We start from the raw sequence: 7,326 nt of genomic DNA, 5'->3' as shown, positions 1-7,326 counted from the left end.
TGAGAGATTGAGCTTAATCTGACTTGCTTGCCCTTTTATGTAACACTTTTCTTTCCCTTAGTTGCTTTCAGGATTCTCTCATTATCTTTGATTTTGGAGAGCTTGATTATGATATGTCTCAGTGATTGTCTTTTTGGGTCTATCCTTCCTGGTATTCATTGAGCTTCTTGAATGTTTATCTGTTCACTTTTCAGGATGTTCGGGAAATTTTCTTCCAGCAGTTCTTCAATTATTTCCTCTGTGGACTTGTGTGATTCTTCCTGTTCTAGAATGCCAATAATTCTTAAGCTATTCCTCTTTATGTTGTCCAACATGAATCTTGGACCTTCTTCAGATTTTTTTAGTCCTTTTTTTTCTGTTTGCTCTTCTATCTTAGTGGTATTGAGAGATTTGTCTTCCAGCTCACTGGTTCTGCCTTCCATCTCTTCTATTCTACTCCTTTAGCCTTTCAAAGTATTGTCTATTTCTGATATTCTCTTATTGTTTTGACCTCTTTCTGTAGGGTCTGAATTATTTCCAATAGCACTTTCCTGACTTCTTCCTTATTTTCCTCAACTCCATTGAAAAGTGTTTTGAAACATTTTATAATAATTTTTCTGAATTACTTCTCAGACATTTCCAAGACCTGCCCTCCTTCCAGAATGTAGTACAGGTCTTCCTCTAGGTCATTTGTCTCAGACATTTTACATTGTTTCTGGACATGGTCATCTTCCTTTACTTCTTGGACATGTTTAGTGTTTATCTGTGGCCTTAATACTTAACTGAGTGTGTGTTTTGGTATTTTTTATGCTTTCTGATTGCCTCCAAGTAGCTGTGATCTAGATGTGGGCTTCTCATTTCATTCTTCATATTGCTCAACTCAGCGTAACTTTCACAGGTGTTGTCTACCTTCCTGGTGTATAGCCGTTGGTATTGGTTCTTGCCTGGATTTTGGTGTTTTATAGAGTGTGATTGTAGCGTGACTATATGGCAGCAGTTGCTGTCTCTTATTTGGTAATATAGGGAGAGAAAGAGTCCCCCAAAGGAAAAAGGAGGAGTATAAAACAGCAAAACAGCAATAGCAAAAAAAAACAAACAAACAGGGAAAACAAAACAAAACCTAGATTGGATACTGTAGTCTATAATCGCAGAAAGTAGAGAAGAGGGAGAGAAGAAGAAAGAAAAAAACAGTCTGAGCGTAATATGAGTATGATTTCAATGTCCTCTTTCAGCTTCTTGCTTTCAAGGCCGTCTTATAGACTTCAAGATGTCACTGTTGATTGTTATGGTATACCTCAGGATTTAATTTAATTTTCAGCCTGTTTTGTTTTAAAACTCTCTTTCCCTCTTCACAGCCCTTGTTCTGGCCTTTCCCCTTTTAAAAAAACAGTTCACAGCTGACTCTTGGACTGAGAGTATCTTACCATTGCCTTTTATATATTTATTAAAAAGAAAGAAGGACAAAACATTTAGAATTGTCAGTATGAATACCTTAATATTAGCTCCTATCAATGCATTATCCTTAATTAGGGATCTTCTTTTTATCTATAGCTTTCTAAAGTCTTTTCCCTTCCATCTACTGAACTACCTTTTTAAAACTAAAAATGTAGTCATTTTTATAAGGTCACTCTGGTGGATATGGATTCTCTCAGCTTCTGCTTGATTTGGAATATTTTAATGTCACCCTTATTCTTGAAGGATAGTTTTGCTGGGCATAGAATGCTTGATTGACTGTTTTGTTTTGTTTTTCTTTCAACACTTAAAATATATTATTTCACTGCTTTATGCATCTCTCTCACTGCTTTCAGGATTCTCTTTTTATATTTAGTTTTTGATATCCTAGCTCTGATATCTTGATGCAGATTTCTTTGGGTATATACTGCGTGGGGTCCTTTGGGCTTATTAGATTTGTAGACTCATGTCCTTCATTGTTGTATGTTGTTAAGTGCCGTCAAGTCAATTCTGACCCATAGTAACCCTGTATAGGGTTTCTAAGGAGCAGCTGGTGAGCTTGAACCACCGACCTTGCAGTTTAAATGACTTTGCAGTCTGACGCATTAGCCCACAGCACCACACCAGGACTACCATGTCCTTCATTAGATTGGGGTAATTTTCTGTTATTATATCTTCAAATATTCTTTCTCTCCCTTTTTCTCTGTCATCTCATTCTGTCAATTCTCATGATATGTATCTTTGATCTTTTGTTGTTTTTGTCCCTTAACTTCATTAAACTGTGCTCAACCTTTTTGAACTTCTTGTTCTTGTTGTTCTTCAGCCTCTGTAATTTTAATTGTATTGTTCTCTAATCACTGATTATCTCTTCTGCCTGATTAAATCTGCTGGCAAGTTCTTCTATTGTATTTTTTATGTCAGTAATCATCCATTTAAGTTGCAATATGTCTTTTTTAGATCCTCATTTTGTTTGTGCATTCTTTTCCTTATTTATCTGAGCTCTTTGCCTATATTCTCCCTTAGTTCTTTGTTATGTTTAGTGTTGCATTATATTCTTCTTTTTCTATTACTATTATTTAGTCTTTCTTTGATGTACTTGCACTTCTTTTTTCATGTTCACTTGGATGGGTCATTGTTTCTCTGTTCTTCATGTTTCTTAAGAATTTTTTTGTTGAGGCTCTGGAATTTTTGAGGGTGTTGAATTTATTTCCCTTCAGTATTGGCATTTTTGCCCATGCTAATTTTGTAAGAAACTCTTAGGTGAACAGAGCATCTGGTCTTTGCTTATCATTTCCTTTCCTTCTCTGTGATAGTTCTTTCTCCCTGCCTGGTTTAATTGGAATTAAAAGTTCTCAATCTCATCTTTCATCTTTCAATCTCTCCCAAACATAACAGAGAACACACTGTGGTCAATCTGTCTACCAGTGGGAACTCACTTAGGCAAAATATCATATAATAATCAATCCATCTACCAGGGAGTGAAGTTCCCTCTCAGTGAATATTAATCCCTTCTCTTCTCTGTTTCTACACTCAAATTTTAGTTGGTGAACCCACACCCAGAGATCCCCTTTTGAGGCTGTGCGTTGCCCTCTGGTTTTATCTGTGGTTTTCTTCTCTGTTCTGTGGGAGCTACTTATATGTGAGCTGACATTCAGGGAAAGAGCAGGCAGACTCCTCCAGTTCAGAAGGAGGAGGGGCTGCCACTCCTTAAAGGGCATCTGAGAGATTTCTCTTGTTGGTTTCAGAGCCCCAGTGGTCCTGTGGTAGTTGGGGAAACAGTCTCCACTTAGGTGACCCACTCCATGACTCCTGTGCAGACAATCTTCTATAAGTATTACTATCAATCTAGCAGTCAACAGCTACTAGTTGGGGGAGGGGTAGTCACATTCTGAATGGACCTCCAGGGAGGACTGTCTTGTTATTATCAGAGTCTACACTGCAGTATGTTGATTTTGGGTGTGTTGTTGCTGTTGGTGTTAAGTGCCAGCAAGTTGGTTCTGACCCATAGTGACCCTGTATAGGGTTTCCAAGGAACAGCTGAGGAGCTTTAACTGCTGACCGTGCAGTTCAAATGGCTTTACAATCTGGCGCATTAACCCACAGTGCCACACCAGGAGTCCGACTTTGGGTGTAGCGTCCTCTTAATATGCCATCTTCCTGGCACACAACAGTTTCAGTCAGCAGTATTCAGTGCTCAGCCTCAAATGTTATGGGGAGCAGACAGACAAAGGTGGTCTGTCGTATTGATTTAATATGTCTGAACTATGGGGTACACAGCAAAGCAGGTAGAGTGCTGACAATGGGAGCAAAATCCCCTGTATGGAGGTTTCTGTAACAGCTTGTAACAGCCTGGCAACCACCAATTACCAAGTCAGGTTAAGGGTTTCACACTCTGGTTAGATCCTCCAACAGTTCCTCCATGGAGGTCTGTCTTGTTGCTATCAGAGTCCTCCTGGTAGACTGTTGTCTATAATTGCAGCCGCTACTCAAGACTCCTGCTTCCTAATACACAACACAGCAGCTTCAGTCAGCAGTCCTCAGAGACAACTGAAAGTTGGCTCAGACTAATTCCAACAGACCTAATTTTCCCTGTTGATTTTGGAGGCGAGCTATGGGGTAAGTAGGAAGCTGGTAGAGTGTTTGCCATGAGAGCACTCTACTGCATAGACCTTCTGTAGCAACTCACATGAGACTTGCAGCCAGCAGTGTCTGGGTTGGGGATGTGCTGACCACCTGGGGAGGTCTGCTTGTTAATATGAAGGTTATATTGGAGTATTATTGGCTGTGGCTGTAACCTCCACTAAAGATACCAGCTTCTTAGCATACAGTAGACTCACTCAGCAGTCCTCAGCACTGACTGAAAGGGGGAGCAAACAGACCAGAAATAACTCCCTGGGAAGTCTAAGCCATGGGCTGCACAGGGAGGCAGGTACAGTGTTGACTGAGAGCAGGCTTCACTGCATGGACCTTCCATATCAATTCTCAATTCTTCTGTACCAATATAGACTCCACTGCATGGGCCTTCTACAGCAAACAGGCTTGTAACCAACAGTGTCTGTGTCGGGGAGGTGTTGGCACACTCCAAACAGACCTCTGGAAAAGGAACAGAGATGGTGGGCAAAATGATTTTCCTACTGAATGGGTTCGCTGATTTGTTGATTCTTTCCTGTCTGCAGTCTCTTGCTGCTTTCCTTAGCTCCCCAACTTAGAGACCCTCAAAGCAAGTGTGTTGCAGTGAATTACTGATTATGGCTTTTATTTCCATAGTCTTTGTAACATCCACCAAATGAGTGGGTAAGACTATGCAGATTGAGTTTATTTCCTCTTTTCCTGGTAGGCTTGGGTAAGCGAAGGTGGAGGAAGATACTGATAGAATTATATGATTCAATTGAGTGATTGCTAATAGGGCTAATTGTAATTATAAAACTTTGGAACTCTAACATGGGGATTGGTCAGTTTTGCAATCCTTCTGAGTATAGAGTGAGCCACCTCAGAATCAGGAAGGAAGGATCTCACTACTATTTATAAAGAAGAGTTGAGTGAAGTGTGTCCATGGAACTTTAAGATCCCTGAGCACTGAACCGTCTTGATCCAGGGGACAGAAAGCTGTGACACCACAGAAATAGCACAGAAGCAGCAGAGGAATGTTATCAGCAGATCCAGTGTGCTTCCCAACCTAAGGAGAGAGTAAAGCTTACTGCCTCTGGGCAGGAGTCTTGTTTGTGGTGTGGGGCACCTCCAATCACTGAATCTGAGGAGCTAGGTGTGCCAATCCACAGAGTTACAGCCAAGAGCTTTTGGGCTACAGTTTATTGCAAACTAGAGTGTCCTTTGGGCATTTATTGTAAGCAGTAAAATAGCTTTGTAACATTGCCTGAGCAGGTCAGAGGCCAAGGGGCCTTGTGACTGAAAGGCCAAAGACCAGAGAGAGACCTATGGACATGGCTAGGAAGAGACTGTCCTGACCAAAGAACTGGGCCGTAAGCACTTATGATCTTGAATTGTGATCTATAAACTTCCCTAATAAATCCAATAGTGATGAGTGTAGCCTGTGAGTTCTGTGTGGTTACTGTAATAAACAATGGAACTCATGAGAAAAGAGAGTGCTCTGGAAGGGATTCTTACCATCAGAACTGGTAAGAAGGTTGAAGATGGAGGCATGTCTGACCTCTGCCTCTTAGGAATGGGTTTCTTTTGATTCTTCTTCCCCTCTGTGAAATCTAAAGAGGTCAGATGCTGTCTACACACCCTTGTTACATCAAATAATATTTCCTTATTGTATTTCTTGTTGTATTTGTGGGGTAGAGTTTATGCCACCATCTTCCCAATATTCCCTCTACATGTATTTTAGCTTGAATCTTTTGAAATTGGTTTTCCTGCATTCACATTTCTACCTCCACAGCTTGCTTTCTATACTGCAGTCAGAATTACTATTTCAAAATGCAAATCTGATTAGGTCTCACTCCCATGAGCAACTGCCTCCTTTGCCATGAGAGCAGAAGAACTAGATGGTTCCTGGATACTATTATTTAAGATTTAGATAAAAGATTCTATAGAATAATTCTAATCAAAGGGAGGAAATGTGAAACAGAATGTCAAATTCTCATGTACTCCAGATTTTCTGGAGCCAGAAAGGCTGAATGAACCCTGAGATAATCTTTAAACTTTACAAATAAAAATCCCCTGAAGTCATCTGCAAGACAAACAACAGTTTAGTTTAACTAGTAAAGAAAATCTGCCTTGAGCATTCTACTGTTTTACCAGTGGGCTAAAGGAACCAGTGAACATCTGTCTCCACAACTCTGACACCAGAAGGGCTAGATGGTGCCCAGCTACCACTACCAACTGCTTTGAAAGGTAAAAGGGATCACATTAAAAAGTCCCAGGTAGAGAGAAAATGTGGAACAAAACTCAAGACATGCTGCTAGAGCTCTGGGCCTCCAGGGATGGTGAAGGATCCCAAGATGTCTGGGTGAAAATTTGCTCTAAAAGCCATTGAATGGATAGTTTTTGGGAGGATCATATCCTGAAATCAAAAGGCTGTTGGAATGAAATCTTGGAATGAGATCTTCACCTCCAACTCTGAGGCACTACCTGCTATCAACTGTGCTTACTACAAGGCCAACGTAACCAAGTCTAGCTTAGTGGATGACTTTGAGAAGAAATTTAAAACCTTGAAGATACCAGTGCTAGCAGATAAATTTACTTCCCTAGTGGATGCTGAAGACAAAGAAGATATGAAGAGTTATGTAGTTTGTGTCTCTTTCAAAGACTAGGACTGGGGAATACAAGAAGCAACTGGAGAAGATGAAGAACATTATTCCATTGGACCAGATGATCATTGATGACTTTAACAAAGTCTTCCCTGAAACCAAATTAGACAAAACCCATTATCCCTATTGGCCTCATCAGCCAATTGCAAGTTTATAAAATTGAGTCTGAGAGGAAGCTCTGGCCCTCATATGGCAAACTCTGAATATTAAAAATATGAATAATTAAAAATAAAGCAACAACAAAAGAAAACTACCCATATAGAATCAAGCTGATAACAGTAATTAGAAAGATTGGATAGGAAGCTTAGATGGCACTGAGTTATGTCAGTTGGGAGGAACAACTCAGAAAAGGAGGGTGAGAATAGCTGCACAACTCAAAAAATATAATCAATGTCATTAAATTGTACATGTTGAAACTGCTGAATTGCTGTATGTCTTGCCTTGTATATTCTCAACAACAAAATAAATAAAATTTAAAGAAAAAAAAAGATTTGGAAAGGATTTTAAAAGTAATCTAGAAAAATACTCATTTTAGATTGAAAAAATTCCACAAGCCAGAACTATTGCTCTCTCTGTGCGTGAAGGAATGAAGAGTGAACAAAATTGAAGACATGTGGAATCA

At 39.8% G+C, this 7,326-nt stretch overlaps 1 pseudogene; it reads left to right on the top strand.

Moving 5' to 3' along the window:
* The first annotated feature begins 6,395 nt into the window (after nucleotides 1-6,395).
* LOC102828361 lies at nucleotides 6,396-6,861 on the top strand (annotated as a pseudogene).
* The last annotated feature ends 465 nt before the right edge of the window (nucleotides 6,862-7,326 follow it).

Source organism: Chrysochloris asiatica, unplaced genomic scaffold, assembly GCF_000296735.1.
Source record: "Chrysochloris asiatica unplaced genomic scaffold, ChrAsi1.0 scaffold00024, whole genome shotgun sequence".
Taxonomy (NCBI): Eukaryota; Metazoa; Chordata; class Mammalia; order Afrosoricida; family Chrysochloridae; genus Chrysochloris; species Chrysochloris asiatica.
This window is presented reverse-complemented; position numbering and strand designations above follow the sequence as displayed.